General features: G+C 38.4%; 1 protein-coding gene across 1 annotated transcript in view; it reads left to right on the top strand.

Moving 5' to 3' along the window:
- zmat3 (zinc finger, matrin-type 3) overlaps nt 1-22149 on the top strand; it is a 52253-nt gene that overhangs the window by 16849 nt on the left and 13255 nt on the right. The window lies entirely within an intron of this gene.

Below are 22149 nucleotides of genomic sequence, written 5' to 3'. Positions count from 1 at the left end.
ATTTTAGAATTTTGGGAAATGCGGGATTTTTAAAAAAACGATTAGGAGCATGAATGTCCTGAATTGGTTGGTGTTGGAATTGTTTAAATCAGGCAAGAAATGTTGAATTAGTAACAGTTTTTAATTGAGAAATTCCGGGAATTTCGGGAAAACCGGGAAATGTTCTAGTTCCTTAACCAACTTGGTTTTTGTCCTGAATTTGAGGAGTGTTTTGACGGTGGAACGGTTGAAATGGGTTGAAAATTTTGAAAGGAGTAGTCGAACTTAAAGAAGGGAGGAAATAGGTTACCAAAAAACGGGAACTCCTGGAAATTTGTTGATTGTGGAAAAATGGTAGTTTGAATGTCTAGGATGAGTTGAATGTGTTGAAGGTGGAATGGTTTGAATGGGTTGAAGAATGTGGGAATTGTGAAAGTTTGAAAAATGGCCAATTCATTTTGAATGGGGAAAATGCAAAAACAAAAAAAAGGAATAATGGGAAATCCGGGAATTTTTTTTAGAATTGTTGAAGTAGAGCGCACAATTCCTGAACAGGCTGAATATTTTGAAGTTGGAACGGTTTGAATCAGATGAAAAATGTGGGAATTGTGCAACTTGGAAAAATGCCCCATTCATTTCCAATTGGAAAATCCGGGAAATTTTGGAATTTTTGGAAACGCAGGATTTTTAAAAAATGATTTAGGAGCATGGATGTCCTGAATGAGCTGAATTGGTTGGTGTTGGAATTGTTTACATTGGTCAAGAAATGTTGAATTAGTAATAGTTTTTAATTGAGAAATTCCTGAAATTTCGGGAAAACCGGGAATTTTTCTAGTTTCTTAACCAACTTGGTTTTTGTCTTGAATATGAGGAGTGTTTTGACGGTGGAACGGTTGAAATGGGTTGAAAAATGTTAAAGGAGTAGTCGAACTAAAGAAGGGAGGAAATAGGTTACCAAAAAACGGGAATTCCTGGAAATGTGTTGAATGTGGAAAAATGGTAGTTTAAATGTCTAGGATGAGTTGAATGTGTTAAAGGTGGAATGGTTTGAAGAATGTGGGAATTGTGGAAGTTTGAAAAATGGCCAATTCATTTTGAATGGGTAAAATGCAAAGGAAAAAGAAAAAAGGAATTATGGGAAATCCGGGAATTTATTTTAGAATTGTTGAAGTAGAGCACACAATTCCTGAAGAGGCTGAATATTTTGAAGTTGAAACGGTTTGAAACAGATGAAAAATGTGGGAATTGTGCAACTTGGAAAAATGTCCCATTCATTTCAATGGGAAAATCCGGGAAATTTTGGAGTTTTGGGAAATGCAGGATTTTAAAAAAAAATGATTTAGGAGCATGGATGTACTGAATGAGCTGAATTGGTTGGTGTTGGAATTGTTTACATTGGTCAAGAAATGTTGAATTAGTAACAGTTTTTAATAGAGAAATTCCTGAAATTTCGGGAAAACCGGGAAATGTTCTAGTTTCTTAACCAACTTGGTTTTTGTCTTGTATATGAGGAGTGCTTTGACGGTGGAACGGTTGAAATGGGTTGAAAAATGTTAAAGGAGTAGTCGAACTTAAGAAGGGTGGAAATAGGTTACCAAAAAACGGGAATTTCTGGAAATGTGTTGAATGTGGAAAAAAGGTAGTTTGAATTTCCAGAATGGTGGAATGTGTTGAAGGTGGAATGGTTTGAATGGTTTGAAGAATGTGGGAATTGTGAAAGTTTGAAAAATGGCCAATTCATTTTGAATGGGGAAAATGCAAAAAAAAAAAAAAAAAGAAGAAATTATGGGAAATCCGGGAATTTTTTTTAGAATTGTTGAAGTAGAGCACATAATTTCTGAACAGGCTGAATATTTTGAAGTTAAAACAGTTTGAAACAGATGAAAAATGTGGGAATTGTGCAACTTTGAAGAATGTCCCATTCATTTCAATGGGAATTTCAGAAAAAATTGGGAATTTCGGGAAAAGCGGGATTTTTTTTTGAAAATGGTAAATAACTTGAATGGTCTAAATGAGTTGAAATGGTTGGTGTTGAAATTTTTCAAATCAGTCAAGAAATGTTGAAGCAGTAACATGTTGAATTGAGAAATGGTATTATGGAATTCCTGGAATTTCTTTGGGAAGGCCATTCTAAAACCTTCATCCTAGCCTGATTTAGCCATTCCTTTACCACTTTTGAGGTGTGTTTGGGGTCATTGTCCTGTTGGAACACCCAACTGCGCCCAAGACCCAACCTCCGGGCTGATGATTTTAGCTTGTCCTGAAGAATTTGAAAGGTAATCCTCCTTTTTCATTGTCCCATTTACTCTCTGTAAAGCACCAGTTCCATTGGCAGCAAAACAGGCCCAGAGCATAATACTACCACCACCATGCTTGACGGTAGGAATGGTGTTCCTGGGATTAAAGGCCTCACCTTTTCTCCTCCAAACATATTGCTGGGTATTGTGGCCAAACAGCTCCATTTTTGTTTTATCTGACCAGAGAACTTTCCTCCAGAAGGTCTTATCTTTGTCCATGTGATGTCAGATGAAACACAAATGGAGCTGTTTGGCCACAACATACCGGCAAGTATGTGCTCCAATCACTCTATCACAAAAATTAAGAGTTGTAGAAAGTATTGGAAACTCAAGACAGCCATGACATGATGTTCTTTACAAGTGTATGTACACTTTTGACCACAACTGTATCAAGCAAAACGACAACAAGTGATACCGCAGCGCGTGGAGAATTCTACCCCGAGGCGTCCATTAGGCCACTATTTTTCAACCACTGTGCCGCGGCACTAGTGTGCCGTGAGATACAGTCTGGTGTGCCGTGGGAGATTATCTAATTTCACCTATTTGGGTTAAAAATATTTTTTGCAAAGCAGTAACTATAGTCTGCAAATGATGTGTTGTTGTTGTCTAGAGCTCGGCAGAGTAACCGTGTAATACTCTTCCATATCAGTAGGTGGCAGCAGGTAGCTAATTGCTTTGTAGATGTTGGAAACAGCGGGAGGCAGTGTGCAGGTAAAAAGGTGTCTAATGCTTAAACCAAAAATAAACAAAAGGTGAGTGCCCCTAAGAAAAGGCATTGAAGCTTAGGGAAGGCTATGCAGAACGAAACTAAAACTGAACTGGCTACAAAGTAAACAAAAACAGAATGCTGGACGACAGCAAAGACTTACTGTGGAGCAAACACGGTGTCCACAAAGTACATCCCAACATGACATGACAATCAACAATGTCCCCACAAAGGAGGATAAAAATAACTGGAATATTCTTGATTGCTAAAACAAAGTACAAACTCTGTTTCCATATGAGTTGGGAAATTGTGTTAGATGTAAATATAAACGGAATACAATGATTTGCAAATCCTTTTCAAGCCATATTCAGTTGAATGCACTACAAAGACAACATATTTGATGTTCAAACTCATAAACTCTATTTTTTTTTTGCAAATAATAATTAACTTAGAATTTCATGGCTGCAACACGTGCCAAAGTGGTTGGGAAAGGGCATGTTCACCACTGTGTTACATGGCCTTTTCTTTTAACAACACTCAGTAAAGGTTTGGGAACTGAGGAGACACATTTTTGAAGCTTCTCAGGTGGAATTATTTCCCATTCTTGCTTGATGTACAGCTTAAGTTGTTCAACAGTCCGGGGGTCTCCCTTCTGCTATTTTAGGCTTCACACATTTTCAATGGGAGACAGGTCTGGACTACAGGCAGGCCAGTCTAGTACCCGCACTCTTTTACTATGAATCCACGTTGATGTAACACGTGGCTTGGCATCGTCTTGCTGAAATAAGCAGGGGCGTCCATGGTAACGTTGCTTGGATGGCAACATACAGTATGTTGCTACAAAAGCTGTATGTACCTTTCAGCATTAATGGTGCCTTCACAGATGTGTAAGTTACCCATGTCTTGGGCACTAATACACCCCCATACCATCACACATGCTGGCTTTTACACTTTGCGCCTATAACAATCCGGATGGTTCTTTTCCTCTTTGGTCCGGAGGACACGACGTCCACAGTTTCCAAAAACAATTTGAAATGTGGACTCGTCAGACCACAGAACACTTTTCCACTTTGTATCAGTCCATCTTAGATGAGCTCAGGCCCAGCGAAGCCGACGGCGTTTCTGGGTGTTGTTGATAAACGGGTTTCGCCTTGCATAGGAGAGTTTTAACTTGCACTTACAGATGTAGCGACCAACTGTAGTTACTGACAGTGGGTTTCTGAAGTGTTCCTGAGCCCATGTGGTGATATCCTTTACACACTGATGTGGCTTGTTGATGCAGTACAGCCTGAGGGATGGAAGGTCACGGGCTTAGCTGCTTACGTGCAGTGATTTCTCCAGATTCTTTGAACCCTTTGATGATATTACGGAGCGTAGATGGTGAAATCCCTAAATTCCTTGCAATAGCTGCTTGAGAAAGGTTTTTCTTAAACTGTTCAACAATTTGCTCAGGCATTTGTTGACAAAGTGGTGACCCTCGCCCCATCCTTGTTTGTGAATGACTGAGCATTTCATGGAATCTACTTTTATACCCAATCATGGCACCCACCTGTTCCCAATTTGCCTGTTCACCTGTGGGATGTTCCAAATAAGTGTTTGATGAGCATTCCTCAACTTTATCAGTATTTATTGCCACCTTTCCCAACTTCTTTGTCACGTGTTGCTGCCATCAAATTCTAAAGTTAATGATTATTTGCAACAAAAAAAAATGTTTATGAGTTTGAACATCAAATATGTTGTCTTTGTAGCGCATTTAACTGAATATGGGTTGAAAATGATTTGCAAATCATTGTATTCTGTTTATATTTACATCTAACACCATTTCCCAACTCATATGGAAACGGGGTTTGTAGATGCAGGAAATATCTCTCAAAGGAAGACATGAAACTGCTACAGGAAAATACCAAAAAAAGAGAAAAAGCCACCAAAATAGGAGCGCGAGACAAGAACTAAAACACTACGACTGAGTTTTGTTTTTTTTAATGATTTCTGCTTTTGGTTTGGATTTTTGCAATGTAAAAAATGTGCCTTGGCTCAACTAGGGTTGAAAAACGCTGCTTTAGGCTTATGTTTGTTTGAGAGCCGAGACAACAGTACCAGAAAATGTCAACGTTGGTCAAAAAGACACAATGGAACATTTGGCCTTCAAGTAGTGCAATTCTCTGCACCTGTACACCAAAATACAGCCTGAAAGAACATCAGATAAAACTAAGTAGACGACACACTGTAAAAAAAAAATTCTGTAAAAAAAACGGTCATCTACTGGCAGCTACGGCTGCCAAACGAAAACCATAAAATTAAAATAAAACATTGTAAACCAAATAACGATCAAAAACATTATATTTACAGAAATTTTCATGAAATGTTTTGCGGAAAAATATCGTAATTTTACAGATTTTTACTAAATGATTAAGATCAACCACCTTTAATAAAGTGACGATGCAAACAGTTCTGCAGAAAAATACCTTTATTCTACAGAGTTTCTCCAAATTATTACGATCAAACACCTTTAATGAAGTGACAATGCTGGCAGCTCCACAGAAAAATACCATTATTTTACACACTTTTTCTGAATTGTTAAGATCAACCACCCTTAAAGGCCTACTGAAATGAATTTTTTTTTATTTAAACGGGGATAGCAGATCCATTCTATGTGTCATACTTGATCATTTCGCGATATTGCCATATTTTTGCTGAAAGGATTTAGTAGAGAACGACGACGATGAAGTTCGCAACTTTTGGTCTCTGATAAAAAAGAGCCTTGCCTGTACCGGAAGTAGCATGACGACACCGGAGGAAGGACTGCTCATATGTTCCTATTGTTTACACCAGCAGCGAGAGAGATTCGGACCGAGAAAGTGACGATTACCCCATTAATTTGAGCGAGGATGAAAGATTCGTGGATGAGGAACAATAGAGTGACGGACTAGAATGTAGTGAAATACATATCTTTTTTCGCTCTGACCGTAACTTAGGTACAAGCTGGCTCATTGGATTCCACACTTTCTCCTTTTTCTATTGTGGATCACAGATTTGTATTTTAAACCATCTCGGATACTATATCCTCTTGAAAATGAGAGTCGAGAACGCGAAATGGACATTCACAGTGATTTTTATCTCCACGACAATACATCGGTGAAGCTCTTTAGCTGCGGAGCTAACGTGATAGCATCGTGCTTAAATGCAGATAGAAACAAAATAAATAAGCCCCTGACTGGAAGGATAGACAGAAAATCAACAATACTATTAAACCATGGACATGTAACTACACGGTTAATGATGTCCAGCTTGGCGAAGCTTAACAATGCTGTTGCTAACGACGCCATTGAAGCTAACTTAGCAACGGGACCTCACAGAGCTATGCTAAAAACATTAGCGCTCCACCTACGCCAGCCAGCCCTCATCTGCTCATCAACACCCGTGCTCACCTGCGTTCCAGCGATCGACGGAGCGACGAAAGACTTCACCCAATCATCAGTGCGGTCGGCGGCTCGGAGACGGAGGAAGTCAAGGTGAGGTCGGCGGATAGCGCGTCTGCTATCCATCTCAAAGTCCTCCTGGTTGTGTTGCTGTAGTCCGCCGCTAATACACCGATCCCACCTACAGCTTTCTTCTTTGCAGTCTCCATTGTTCATTAAACAAATTGCAAAAGATTCACCAACACAGATGTCCAGAATACTGTGGAATTTTGAGATGAAAACAGAGCTATTTGTATTGGATTCAATAAGGCCGAATACTTCCGTTTCAACGATTGACGTCACGCGTGTACGTCATCATGCATAGACGTTTTCAACCGGAAGTTTAAAATGTCACTTTATAAGTTAACCCGGCCGTATTGGCATGTGTTGCAATGTTAAGATTTCATCATTGATATGTAAACTATCAGACTGCGTGGTCGGTAGTAGTGGCTTTCAGTAGGCCTTTAATAAAGTGACGATGCAAACAGTTCTGCAGAAAAATACCTTTATTCTATAGCATGGGTGTCAAACTCTGGCCCGCGGGCCAAATTTGGCCTTGAGGAGATATCAAATTAACACTACAGCTGGCCCGCCACCGCATTCACCACTAATTCTAATACTTGCCAACCCTCCCGGGAGTCTTCCAAACTCCAGCCAGTCAGCCAGTCAGCCAGTCAGTCAGCCAGTCAGCCAGCCAGCCAGCCAGCCAGCCAGTCAGCCAGCCAGCCAGCCAGTCAGCCAGCCAGTCAGCCAGCCAGCCAGCCAACCAGCCAGCCAACCAGTCAGTCAGCCAGTCAGTCAGCCAGTGCGGCTTCTGCATGCACACATAAATGAATGCAACGCATACTTATACGTATGTGGGCTCTGTACCGAGGATGTCCTTGTGGCTTGTGCAGCCCTTTGAGACACTTGTGATTTAGGGCTATATAAATAAACATTGATTGATTGACTTCATCAACAGCCATACAGGTCACACTGAGGGTAGCCGAATAAAAAACTTTAACACTGTTACAAATATGCGCCACACTGTGAACCCACACCAAACAAGAATGACAAACACATTTCGGGAGAACATCCGCACCGTAACACAACATAAACACAACACAACAAATACCCAGAACCCCTTGCAGCACTAACTCTTCCGGGACGCTACAAGGTGTGTGTGTGTGGTGGGGAGGTTTGGTGGTACGGGGGGTGTATTTTCATTATTATTTTATTTTCAAATGTATTATTAGCCTGTGGAACAAGTTTATTTTGATATTTACCTCAGAAGGCTGCACATAGAAAAGAGGCATTCAATTTTTATTTACATTTTGTTTGATATGCCATTGATATTTTTTAATTATTATTATTATTATTGGAAACTGGATTTTGCATGTCACTATAAAGTTATATAAGCCTTGCTTGTTCAATATTCAATGCAAAACTTATTTGGGTCCCTATTAAAAGGTTAATTTGTTCAACCTTGGCCCGCGGCTTTGTTCACTTTTACATTTTGGCCCACTCTGTATTTGTTTGACACCCCTGGGTTAGATTGTTAGTATGGACATAGACTTTTATATAACAAGCTACATGTTTAATGAAAGATAATTACTGTCATTTTACATGAATTTGAAAGTAATTTAAAGGCCTACTGAAATGAATTTTTTTTATTTAAACGGGGATAGCAGATCTATTCTATGTGTCATACTTGATCATTTCGCGATATTGCCATATTTTTGCTGAAAGGATTTAGTATAGAACAACGACGATAAAGATTGCAACTTTTGGTATCTGATAAAAAAAAGGCTTGCACCTACCGGAAGTAGCGTGACGTAGTCAGTTGAACATATACGCAAAGTTCCCTATTGTTTACCATGATGGCCGCATGAAGTGAGAGAGATTCGGACCGAGAAAGCGACAATTTCCCCATTAATTTGAGCGAGGATGAAAGATTTGTGGATGAGTAAAGTGCAAGTGAAGGACTAGTGGGGAGTTGAAGCTATTCAGATAGGGAAGATGCTGTGAGAGCCGGGGGTGACCTGATATTCAGCTGGGAATGACTACAACAGTAAATAAACACAAGACATATATATACTCTATTAGCCACAACACAACCAGGCTTATATTTAATATGCCACAAATTAATCCTGCATAAAAACACCTGCGTGTTTGTTATGCTAGCTCCTAGCTCCTCTGCTAGCTCCTAGCTCCATAGAACACGCCAATACAATTCAAACACCTGATCAACACACACAATCACTCAGCCCAAAAGACCGTTTACCTAACCCAAGGTTCATAAAGCTTATATATTTTTTAAAAGTTACGTACGTGACGCGCACATACGGTCAAGTTATCGAATGTTTAGCAGCCAAGGCTGCATACTCACGGTACCTGATATTCAGCTGGGAATGACTACAACAGTAAATAAACACAAGACATATATATACTCTATTAGCCACAACACAACCAGGCTTATATTTAATATGCCACAAATTAATCCTGCATAAAAACACCTGCGTGTTTGTTATGCTAGCTCCTAGCTCCTCTGCTAGCTCCTAGCTCCATAGAACACGCCAATACAATTCAAACACCCGATCAACACACACAATCACTCAGCCCAAAAGACCGTTCACCTAACCCAAGGTTCATAAAGCTTATATATTTTTAAAAAGTTACGTACGTGACGCGCACGTACGGTAGGTACGTGTTATGCTAGCTCCTAGCTCCTCTGCTAGCTCCTAGCTCCATAGAACACGCCAATACAATTCAAACACATGATCAACACACACAATCACTCAGCCCAAAAGACCGTTCACCTAACCCAAGGTTCATAAAGCTTATATATTTAAAAAAAGTTACGTACATACGCAAAAAAAAGCCAAAGCTGCATACTCACAGTAGCACGTCTGCGTCTTTGTCATCCAAATCAAAGTAATCCTGGTAAGAGTCTGTGTTGTCCCAGTTCTCTACAGGCGTCTGTGTATCCAAATCAAAAGTCCTCCTGGTTAGAGTCTCTGTTATCCGAGTTCTTCCATCTTGACTGCATCTTTCGGGAATGTAAACAAAGAAGCGCCGGCTGTGTACTGTTGTGGCTGACTACGTTCGAAAAATACGTCCATTTCGCACCGACAACTTTCTTCTTTGCTTGCTCGGCTTCCTTCTCCATAATGCAATGAACATGATTGAAACAGATTCACGAACACAGATGTCCAGAATACTGTGGAATTATGAAATGAATACAGAGCTTTTTCGTATCGGCTTCAATGTGGAAGGCATACCCGTGTTCGTCGGGCTACGTCACACGCATACGTCATCCTCAGAGGCGTTTCGAACCGGAAGTTTAGCGGCAAATTTAAAATGTCACTTTATAAGTTAACCCGGCCGTATTGGCATGTGTTATAATGTTAAGATTTCATCATTGATATATAAACTATCAGACTGCGTGGTCGGTAGTAGTGGGTTTCAGTAGGCCTTTAAGAAAACAGAAAATGCTATGTATAATTAATTGGGTATTTTTCTGTACAAAAAATAGAAATATACATAGTTTGTCATTACTGGCATATTACTTGAATAACATGCGGATTGTTTATTTACAGATAATGTCTTCAAATCTACAGTTTTATAAGCTATTTTAAAAAAAATTGAAAATTAACCATAAAAATAGGATTTTTTTTTTCAAGTGAGACATTTCAAAACGTTCCTGGATGACATCCTGACAAATAAAATTGCACTGACGTACAAATATTAAGTGTATTTCCTTTATGCTAGCGTGTAATCACCCGTGATTAATCCGAAATGTGACGATGAGACATGGAGAAAGGCTGTTGTTACATGTTAGTTACATAAATATTCTTGCCTTTCATTTGAGCGAAAAGTAGTACTGGTATTTCCAGTTTGAGAACATTTCGTTTGAATTTCCCTGGTTCTGACGCTTTAAAAAAAATGGTAGCATTGTTGTGTCAGTCAAAGCGTGCGGTAAGAAGCGTTTACAAGAGCCTCATCATCCCCACGCCTTCTGTCTGCGGTCACGTTCATGCACGCCTTAAACCCGTTCAACCAAACTGCACCTTACAAACTTAGTGACTGCAAACGGCGTTGCAACGATGGCAACAGTAATGACTTAGATCACTCAGAGTTGTTACAAAAACAACAACAAAATAACGCCGTTAATAATGCCGTTATACTCCAACGCCGTTATTACCAACACGGGCAACTGAATGCTTTCTAATAAACTTCTGCCTTGGAGACTCTGCATATGTACACTACCGTTCAAAAGTTTGGGGTCACCCAAACAATTTTGTGGAATAGCCTTCATTTCTAAGAACAAGAATAGACTGTCGAGTTTCAGATGAAAGTTCTCTTTTTCTGGCCATTTTGAGCGTTTAATTGACCCCACAAATGTGATGCTCCAGAAACTCAATCTGCTCAAAGGAAGGTCAGTTTTGTAGCTTCTGTAACGAGCTAAAGTGTTTTCAGACGTGTGAACATGATTGCACAAGGGTTTTCTAATCATCAATTAGCCTTCTGAGCCAATGAGCAAACACATTGTACCATTAGAACACTGGAGTGATAGTTGCTGGAAATGGGCCTCTATAAATTGTTGCGTTTGACCAGATGTTCCTCCAAGTGGGATGTAAAACGCTGGTCAGTCCCAAGTTCCTTAATGACATATACACTGAACTCAAAGGTACCACCAAGCACAGAATAGGTATTTTGTAATTTATTGTCAAATATTTGAGAATAGAGACCAGCCTCGTACAACACATACAAATGCGTAGCCCAAGTTGATCTGGCATTCCAAAGGAAAAAGCAACTCTTTTCACACAAAGAAAGCCCCCATCTCCCCCCCCCCCCTCCTCTCAACACTGATAAGAAGAGAGACTTGGGGGTTGTGTTCACATTCCTGATGGTTTACGACCCTGTCTAAACAGGCAATCTGAAGACAAAGAGAAACTGGTATACAGAGTATACATGGAAAAATATGAGCTGATTCAAACATGATTATGAATAAAGAAATAACTCTTAAAAATATGCATTATCCACAACACCTATGTAGATATTGCACCAAAAAGCAGACATTTGCAGCTAGAATAGTCATTTACCACATTAGCAATGTATAGAGTGTACTTCTTTAAAGTTAAGACTAGTTTAAAGTTATCTTCATTGAAAAGTACAGTGCTTTTCCTTCAAAAATAAGGACATTTCAATGTGACCCCAAACTTTTGAACGGTAGTGTAAGTAATATGCAACTACAATTATTTATATGGACAACTGTTGTGTTTAAGACGGCAATCTTGTTCAATGAAGGACATTTGTTACAAAACCCAAAAGCAGTGAAGTTGTCACGTTGTGTAAATGGTAAATAAAAAAACAGAATACCGTATTTCCTTGAATTGGCGCAGGGAATATAGTATTCGCACGTCTAGAATTACTGCCGGGTCAAACTAGTTTCTCAAAATAATTAACGCATGCTTGGCCTTATCGCCGGTTTATTATTGAAGCCGGATCAAATTCGTTTCGCAAAATATTAATTTTATTATCGCATGTCTATAATTTTCGCCGGGTCAAACTCGTTTCGCAAAATATTTAGCATATGGCTAGAACTTCCACCGGGTCAAATTCGTTACGTCACGAGTGACGCATCTGTCCTCATTTTCAAAATGGAGGAAGCTGCTTTCAGTAGTTTACAATCGCACAAAGGAAAAAAGATAAAAAGCTTTTCAGTAGGATTTAAGGTCCAAGCTATTGAATACCGGTACAGTATGCTAAAGAGAACAGTAAGCAGCTATGTTTTATTAATATACCGTAGCTGCGTGTGTGAAATACTGTATAAGTCATTAAATGACTCCCGCCTCCTGGTGGTAGAGGGCGCTGCCGCGCTAGTGATCCTTCTTGCGACTTCCGGTACTGCAGAAGAAGTGAACACACGCAGCAAGAGATTTTTTTTTTTTCCTCTGCCTGAACTTTTAACATGGAGGATTACATACCGGTATCTAAAATAAAACAGTTTTCTAAACTGGACTTTCAATGGAAGCAGGAGGTAATAATTAAAGGAATATCTCCATCGAGACAGAGAGACTTTTAAAACTGAAAAAAGAAAATAATGAAGACTTCTATAAACAAGTTATCGATGCTTTTGGTCAGAAGGAGCTGCAAATGGACTCCATTTATAAGTACAGGTAAGACCATAATAACGTTTTTTTTAATTAAATGTGCTTTTCATGATGGTATGCTTACATCACACTCAAAGCGCATGCCTAAATTTTATGGATTCCTTTTGGTAAACGCCGGAGTGAGAAGAGGTTTTAAAATAATTACCGCATGCACGGCCATCCCGCCGGTTTCCGGTAAACGCAGGAGTGACAGGAGGTTTTAAATTAATTAACGCCCCTGCGGCTATTCAAGGAAATACGGTACAATGATTTGCAAATCCTTTTCAACTTATATTCGATTGAATAGACTGCAAAGACAAGATATTTCATGTTGGAATTGGAAAACGTTGTTATTTTTTGCAAATATTAGCTCATTTGGAATTGGATGTCTGCGACAAGTTTCAAAGAAGCTGGCACAAGTGGCAAAAAAGACTGGGGAAGTTGAGGAATGCTCATCAAAGACTTATTTGGAACATCCCACAGGTGAACAGGCTAATTGGGAACAGGTGGGTGCCATGATTGGGTATAAAAGCAGCTTCCATTAAATGCTCAGTCGTTCACAAACAAGGACGGGGCGAGGGTCACCACTTTGTCAACAAATGCCTGAGCAAATTGTTTAAGAACAACATTTCTCAAGCAGCTATTGCAAGGAATTTAGGGATTTCACCATCTACGCTCCGTAATATCATCAAAAGGTTCATATTCTGTCTTGCCTCTTGGTGAGGGCGGTCGCATTTTTCTCCGCTCCCTCCTTCCCTGCTTGCTTTCATGCGTCCTTGTCCTGTTTTCAATAACACCTGGTGTCGAACTTTGAGATCGGCCCCAGTCCACAAAAACATTTCAACATCTCACCCAAGTTAATTGGGCATACATGCACGCACCCGCCCCTCCCCCAATCAACGCCTTCACCACTGCTTAATTCCTCTTCGGGGTTGTGGATGGCTGAGTAGCGCTTTATGGCGGCAGCCGGCCTCCAGGGCCCCAACCCCCCCCCCTCGGTTGCGAGTTGTTGTGATTACATGTACCATGTTTATGTGTGCTATGCTATGTGAGGTTTTTTTCCTCGGACTCAGTCCGGACCCCTCCCGAGGGTCCAGCCTTAGACTGATACTTTTTTTACTCTTCCCCCTTTCTCAATGTCACCTTTTCCCCACCTTTTTTAAGGAGCGCTGTAAGTGGCTGATCCGTTGGTGGTCCCGTCTTGTCCCCTTGTAACGTATGTCTGCTCTTAGCGGGACTGTGCCCAAAATGGAATTTCAGTTCTTATGTGTCTTGTACATGTTAAAGAATGGACAACAATAAAGCATCTTGAATCTTGATAATCTGGAGAAATCACTGCACGTGAGCAGCTAAGCCCGTGACCTTCGATCCCTCAGGCGGTACTGATTCAATAAGCGACATCAGTGTGTAAAGGATATCACCACATGGGCTCAGGAACACTTCAGAAAACCACTGTCGGTAACTACAGTTCGTCGCTACATCTGTAAGTGCAAGTTAAAACTCTCCTATGCAAAGCCAAAGCCATTTATCAACAACACCCAGAGACGCCACCGGCTTCGCTGGGCCAGAGCTCATTTAAGATGGACTGATGCAAAGTTTAAAAGTGTTCTGTGGTCTGACGAGTCCACATTTCAAATTGTTTTTGGAAACGGTGGACACTTCGTGTACTCCGGACCAAAGAGGAGTAGAAACATCTGGAGTGCAGGTACTAGACTGGCCTGCCTGTAGTCCAGACCTGTCTCCCATTGAAAATGTGTGGCCCATTATGAAGCTCCTATAGGAGCATTCAGAGGTACAGTATATAGATTTTAGATGCAAGACGATATCATCTTGTTTTTTGCTCATATAGCACCGATTTTCATATTCAATATCAGTTCGGGACACCCTACTAATACCTAAAAAAAGACCTCATTAATTATGAAGTCATTGTATTTTTAGAATATGTTAAAAGTCCAATTAAAACAGTCCAAAAATGGCCCTTTGGACATCCTTATTTTACAAAAACACTATCACTTTTTGCAGTCTAACTCAGCGGTCCCCAAACTACGGCCCGTGGGAAGACCAGAGTAAAAATATATATATATATATATATATATATATATATATATATATATATATATATATATATATATATATATATATATATATATATATATTTTTTTTTTTTTTAGGAATGTCCGAAAATGGCATTTTGCCGATATCCGATATTGTCCAACTCTTTAATTACCGATACCGATATCAACCGATACCGATATATTCAGTCGTGGAATCAACACATTATTATACCTAATTTGGACAACCAGGTATGGTGAAGATAAGGTCCTTTTTTTAAAAATAAAATAAAATAAAATAAATAAATTAAAAACATTTTCTTGAATAAAGAAGAAAGTAAAACAATATAAAAACAGTTACATAAAAACTAGTAATGAATGAAAATGAGTAAAATTAAGTGTTAAAGGTTAGTACTATTAGTGGAGCAGCAGCACGCACAATCATGTGTGCTTACGGACTGTATCCCTTGCAGACTGTATTGATATATATTGATATATAATGTAGGAACCAGAATATTAATAACAACCCTTTTGTGTAAATGGGGGAGGGAGGTTTTTTGGGTTGGTGCACTAATTGTAAGTGTATCTTGTGTTTTTTATGTTGATTTAATTAAAAATCAATAAACAAAGAAAAAAAAACTAATACCGATAATAAAAAAAACGATACCGATAATTTCAAATATTACATTTTAAAGCATTTATCGGCCGATAATATCGGCAGGCCGATATTATCTTTAATATATATACATATATACATATATGTATGTATATGTATATATATACAAAATCCCCTGAAGAGCAGACAAACCTGCAAAACAGGCTTGTAGGGATGAAATCGCCTCTGTGTTTTTCCTGACCTAACGTATATTCCGCTCTACCCCGGTATTGTGCACTGTATAACGGATAAACCACAGAAACCTCGACTATATTTATATATATTTATACAGTCATGGTCAAAAGTTTACATATACTTGTAAAGAACATCATGTCATGGCTGTGTTGAGTTTCCAATCATTTCTACAACTCTTATTTTTTTGTGATGTAGTGATTGGAGCACATACTTTCAAACATTCATGAAGTTTGCTTCTTTTATGAATTTATTATGGGTCTACTGAAAATGTGAGGGTCAAAAGTATACATACAGCAATGTTAATATTTGCTTACATGTCCCTTGGCAAGTTTACCTGCAATAAGGCGCTTTTGGTAGCCATCCACAAGCTTCTGCTTGAATGTTTGACCACAAAATTGGTGCAGTTCAGCTAAATGTGTTGGTTTTCTGACATGGACTTGTTTCTTCAGCATTGTCCACACGTTTAAGTCAGGACTTTGGGAAGGCCATTCTAAAACCTTCATTCTAGCCTAATTTAGCCATTCCTTTACCACTTTTGAAGTGTGTTTGGGGTCATTGTCCTGTTGGAACACCCAACTGCGCCCAAGACCCAACCTCCGGGCTGATGATTTTAGCTTGTCCTGAAGAATTTGGAGGTAATCCTCCTTTTTCATTGTCCCATTTACTCTCTGTAAAGCACCAGTTCCATTGGCAGCAAAACAGGCCCAGAGCATAATACTACCACCACCATGCTTGACGGTAGGGATGGTGTTCCTGGGATTAAAAGCCTCAGTTTATCTCCTCCAAACATATTGCTGGGTATTGTGGCCAAACAGCTCCATTTTTTGTTTCATCTGACATCACATGGACAAAGATAAGACCTTCTGGAGGAAAGTTCTGTGGTCAGATGAACTGCACCAATTTTGTCAAGAGGAGTGGTCAAAAATTCCAGCAGAAGCTTGTGGATGGCTACCAAAAGCACCTTATTGCAGGTAAACTTGCCAAGGGACATGTAAGCAAATATTAACATTGCTGTATGTATACTTTTGACCCTCACATTTTCAGTAGAGCCATAATAAATTCATAAAAGAAGCAAACTTCATGAATGTTTTTTGTGACCAACAAGTATGTGCTCCAATCACAAAAAAATAAGAGTTGTAGAAATGATTGGAAACTCAAGACAGCCATGACATGATGTTCTTTACAAGTGTATGTACACTTTTGACCACGACTGTATATTTTGGATGTGTTGTGTTTTAAATCCCCTAATCTTCCACTTTAGAAGCCAGAAAGTTTGCCTCCATCCTTGGCCTCCACCTAAATGTTGCTGCTAAAAGAGGCTGGCAAATAAAGTGGATATAATGTTGTGATGCAAAAGGAGCGGCTTATGTCAGCGTACAAATGGACCGGACTATGTTCGGGTTCAACTCCAGCATAGCTTCCTCCTGAGGTCAGGCGGGCCAGGTGACACACTGACAACACAAACAGCCCAGTGTGTTATTTTGGGTGCATGAAATGCTGCCATTGGGCACCCGATAGGATTCCAGATGAAAGCCATGACACAGCTGTTGGCCTATTACCAATCTACACTATATTGCCAAAAGTATTTGGCCACCTGCCTTGACTCACATATGAACTTGAAGTGCCATCCCATTCCTAACCCATAGGGTTCAATATGACCTTTTGCAGCTATTACAGCTTCAACTCTTCTGGGAAGGCTGTCCACAAGGTTGCGGAGTGTGTTTATAGGAATTTTCCACCATTCTTCCAAAAAGCGCATTGGTGAGGTCACACACTGATGTTGGTGGAGAAGGCCTGACTCTCAGTCTCCATTCTAATTCATCCCAAAGGTGTTCTATCAGGGTTCAGGTCAGGACTCTGCGCAGGCCAGTCAAGTTCATCCACACCAGACTCTGTCATCCATGTATTTATGGACCTTGCTCTGTGCACTGGTGCACAGTCATGTTGGAAGAGGAAGGGGCCCGCTCCAAACTGTTCCCACACAGTTGGGAGCATGGAATTGTCCAAAATGTTTTGGTATCCTGGAGCATTCAAAGTTCCTTTCACTGGAACTAAGGGGCCAAGCCCAACTCCTGAAAACACAACCCCACACCATAATTCCTCCTCCACCAAATTTCACACAATGCAGTCCGAAATGTAGCGTTCTCCTGGCAACCTCCAAACCCAGACTGGTCCATCAGATTGCCAGATGGAAAAGTGTGATTCATCAGTCCAGAGAAGGCGTCTCCACTGCTCTAGAGTCCAGTGGTGATGTCCTTTACACCACTGCATCCCACGCTTTGCATTGGACTTGCTGATGTATGACTTAGATGCAGCTGCCCGGCCATGGAAACCCATTCCACGAAGCTCTCTGCGTACTGTACGTGGGCTAATTGGAAGGTCACATGAAGTTTGGAGCTCTGTAGCAACTGACTGTGCAGAAAGTCTTTGCACTATGCTGACCTCTCTCTGTGAGTTTAGGCTTGGCTGAGTTGCTGTTGTTCCCAAACTCTTTACTTTTCTTATAATAAAGTTGACTTTGGAATATTTAGGAGCGAGGAAATTTCCCGACTGGATTTGTTGCACAGGTGGAAATCACTGAAAGCGGCCCATTCTTTCACAAATGTTTGTAGAAACAGTCTCCATGCCTAAGTGCTTGATTTGATACACCTGTGGCCGGGCCAAGTGATTAGGACACCTGATTCTCATCATTTGGATGGGTGGCCAAATACTTTTGGCAATATAGTGTACGTGCACGAACACAATGCAGCACTGAGTGTATGAATGCACTACTCCTTCTTTTCATGCATTTCCTTTCACTATCTCCCTCCAGCACTCACGCGCGACCTATTTGTGCAACACCCATCTTCAGCCGGTCATCTTCCGTACGATGCAGGCTCGTCGCTATCTTTCCAATCCCCGTTGGAGTGTGAAGTTGTGCGGGATTGTGCAACCATGTGCCCACATCTTCACATGCTTGCTGCCTCTGGGCTGCCTCCATGCGTGATGCACACTGGTCTTAAAGCCAGGTTGGTTAGATTACGTAAAACTAGTCACTGTCACTACGAGCTGACTTACTTCAGCGTCAACATTAAGTACAAACCCCGTTTCCATATGAGTTGGGAAATGGTGTTAGATGTAAATATAAACGGAATACAATGATTTGCAAATCCTTTTCAAGCCATATCCAGTTGAATATGCTACAAGGACAACATATTTGATGTTCAAACTTTTTTGCAAATAATAATTAACTTAGAATTTCATGGCTGCAACACGTGACAAAGTAGTTGGGAAAGGGCATGTTCACCACTGTGTTACATGGCCTTTCCTTTTAACAACACTCCGTAAAGGTTTGGGAACTGAGGAGACACATTTTTGAAGCTTCTCAGGTGGAATTCTTTCCCATTCTTGCTTGATGTACAGCTTAAGTTGTTCAATAGTCCGGGGGTCTCCCTTGTGCTATTTTAGGCTTCACACATTTTCAATGGGAGACAGGTCTGGACTACAGGCAGGCCAGTCTAGTACCCGCACTCTTTTACTATGAAGCCACGTTGATGTAACACGTGTCTTGCTGAAATAAGCAGGGGCGTCCATGGTAACGTTGCTTGGATGGCAACATATGTTGCTCCAAAAGCTGTATGTACCTTTCAGCATTAATGGTGCCTTCACAAATGTGTAAGTTACCCATGTCTTGGGCACTAATACACCCCCATACCATCACACATGCTGCCTTTTACACTTTGCGCCTACAACAATCCGGATGGTTCTTTTCCTCTTTGGTCCGGAGGACACGACATCCACAATTTCCAAAAACAATTTGAAATGTGGACTCGTCAGACCACAGAACACTTTTCCACTTTGTATCAGTCTCTCTCGACTCGAGAGAGAAGATAATATAACAACTGCTGGTGTGTGAGCAGTGTCAGTCAGTGCAAGGATCAATCTAAAAATTGGTTGTGTCAACACCAAAGATAATATCAGTATGTGATCGATACTCGAATGATCACATCAATATTTCGATTTGTCAAAATATTTTTTTCATTTGGGTTGTTAATATTTACAAATTCAGAAAATAAGTCCCTGGACGCAGGACGACTTTGAGGGGAAAAAAACTATGTCGTAGATACCTTTTTTTTTTTTTTTCTCGTTTCGTTATTTAGTACTATTGACTTTGTTTTTCTCAAACAAAAGATCATAAGAGCTGGTTAAAATATTGTTCTGATATTTTTAAACAGTCAGTAAATACATTGAAAAATGTAAATACCTGTGATCCGTATCAGTATTGCTATCGGTCGATCTTACTTGTGGATGATCGGATTCTGTAGCATAAAACCTTATCGAAACATCATTAATTACTAATATTACATTTACTACAATTACTAATACTGACAGCCATCAGACTGTATAATGCATATGTTCATTTTGACTGTACATGTACTGTAAATGTATAATGTATTTATATTATTCACATGTGAATAATGCTGTATAATAGACTGTATTTATATTATTCACATGTGAATAATGCTGTATAATATACTGTATTTATGTTTTTCACATGTGAATAATGCTGTATAATAGATTGTATTTATATTATTCACATATGAATAATGCTGTATAATAGACTGTATTTATGTTTTTCACATGTGAATAATGCTGTATAATAGATTGTACTTATATTATTCACATATGAATAATGCTGTAAAATAAACTGTATTTATGTTATTCACATGTGAATAATGCTGTATAATAGACTGTATTTTTATTATTCACATGTGAATAATACTGTGTAATAGACTGTATTTATGTTATTCACATGTGAATAATGCTGTATAATAAACTGTATTTATATTATTCACATGTGAATAATGCTGTATAATAGACTGTATTTATATTATTCACATGTGAATAATGCTGTATAATAGACTGTATTGATGTTATTCACATGTGAATAATGCTGTATAATAGACTGTATTGATGTTATTCACATGTGAATAATGCTGTATAATAGACTGTATTTATGTTATTCACATGTGAATAATGCTTTATAATAGACTATTTATGTTATTCACATGTGAATAATGCCGTATAATAGACTGTATTTATGTTATTCACATGTGAATAATGCCGTATAATACTGTATTTATGTTATACACATGTGAATAATGCCGTATAATAGACTGTATTTATATTATTCACATGTGAATAATACTGTGTAATAGACTGTATTTATGTTATTCACATGTGAATAATTCTGTATAATAGACTGTATTTATGTTATTCACATGTGAATAATGCCGTATAATAGACTGTATTTATATTATTCACATGTGAATAATACTGTGTAATAGACTGTATTTATGTTATTCACATGTGAATAATTCTGTATAATAGACTGTATTTATGTTATTCACATGTGAATAATGCTGTATAATAGACTGTATTTATGTTATTCACATGTGAATAATACTGTGTAATAGACTGTATTTATGTTATTCACATGTGAATAATGCTGTATAATAGATTGTATTTATATTATTCACATGTGAATAATGCTGCATAATATACTGTATTTATGTTTTTCACATGTGAATAATGCTGTATAATAAATTGTACTTATATTATTCACATGTGAATAATGCTGTAAAATAAACTGTATTTATGTTATTCACATGTGAATAATGCTGTATAATAGACTGTATTTATATTATTCACATGTGAATAATACTGTGTAATAGACTGTATTTATGTTATTCACATGTGAATAATGCTGTATAATAGACTGTATTTATATTATTCACATGTGAATAATGCTGTATAATAGACTGTATTTATATTATTCACATGTGAATAATACTGTGTAATAGACTGTATTTATGTTATTCACATGTGAATAATGCTGTATAATAGATTGTATTTATATTATTCACATGTGAATAATACTGTGTAATAGACTGTATTTATGTTATTCACATGTGAATAATTCTGTATAATAGACTGTATTTATGTTATTCACATGTGAATAATGCCGTATAATAGACTGTATTTATATTATTCACATGTGAATAATACTGTGTAATAGACTGTATTTATGTTATTCACATGTGAATAATTCTGTATACTAGACTGTATTTATGTTATTCACATGTGAATAATGCTGTATAATAGACTGTATTTATGTTATTCACATGTGAATAATACTGTGTAATAGACTGTATTTATGTTATTCACATGTGAATAATGCTGTATAATAGATTGTATTTATATTATTCACATGTGAATAATGCTGCATAATATACTGTATTTATGTTTTTCACATGTGAATAATGCTGTATAATAAATTGTACTTATATTATTCACATGTGAATAATGCTGTATAATAAATTGTACTTATATTATTCACATGTGAATAATGCTGTAAAATAAACTGTATTTATGTTATTCACATGTGAATAATGCTGTATAATAGACTGTATTTATATTATTCACATGTGAATAATACTGTGTAATAGACTGTATTTATGTTATTCACATGTGAATAATGCTGTATAATAGACTGTATTTATATTATTCACATGTGAATAATGCTGTATAATAGACTGTATTTATATTATTCACATGTGAATAATACTGTGTAATAGACTGTATTTATGTTATTCACATGTGAATAATGCTGTATAATAGATTGTATTTATATT

Source organism: Entelurus aequoreus, linkage group LG19, assembly GCF_033978785.1.
Source record: "Entelurus aequoreus isolate RoL-2023_Sb linkage group LG19, RoL_Eaeq_v1.1, whole genome shotgun sequence".
Lineage (NCBI taxonomy): Eukaryota > Metazoa > Chordata > Actinopteri > Syngnathiformes > Syngnathidae > Entelurus > Entelurus aequoreus.
The sequence above is the reverse complement of the archived record's forward strand: the minus strand, read 5'-3'. Positions and strand labels throughout refer to the sequence as shown.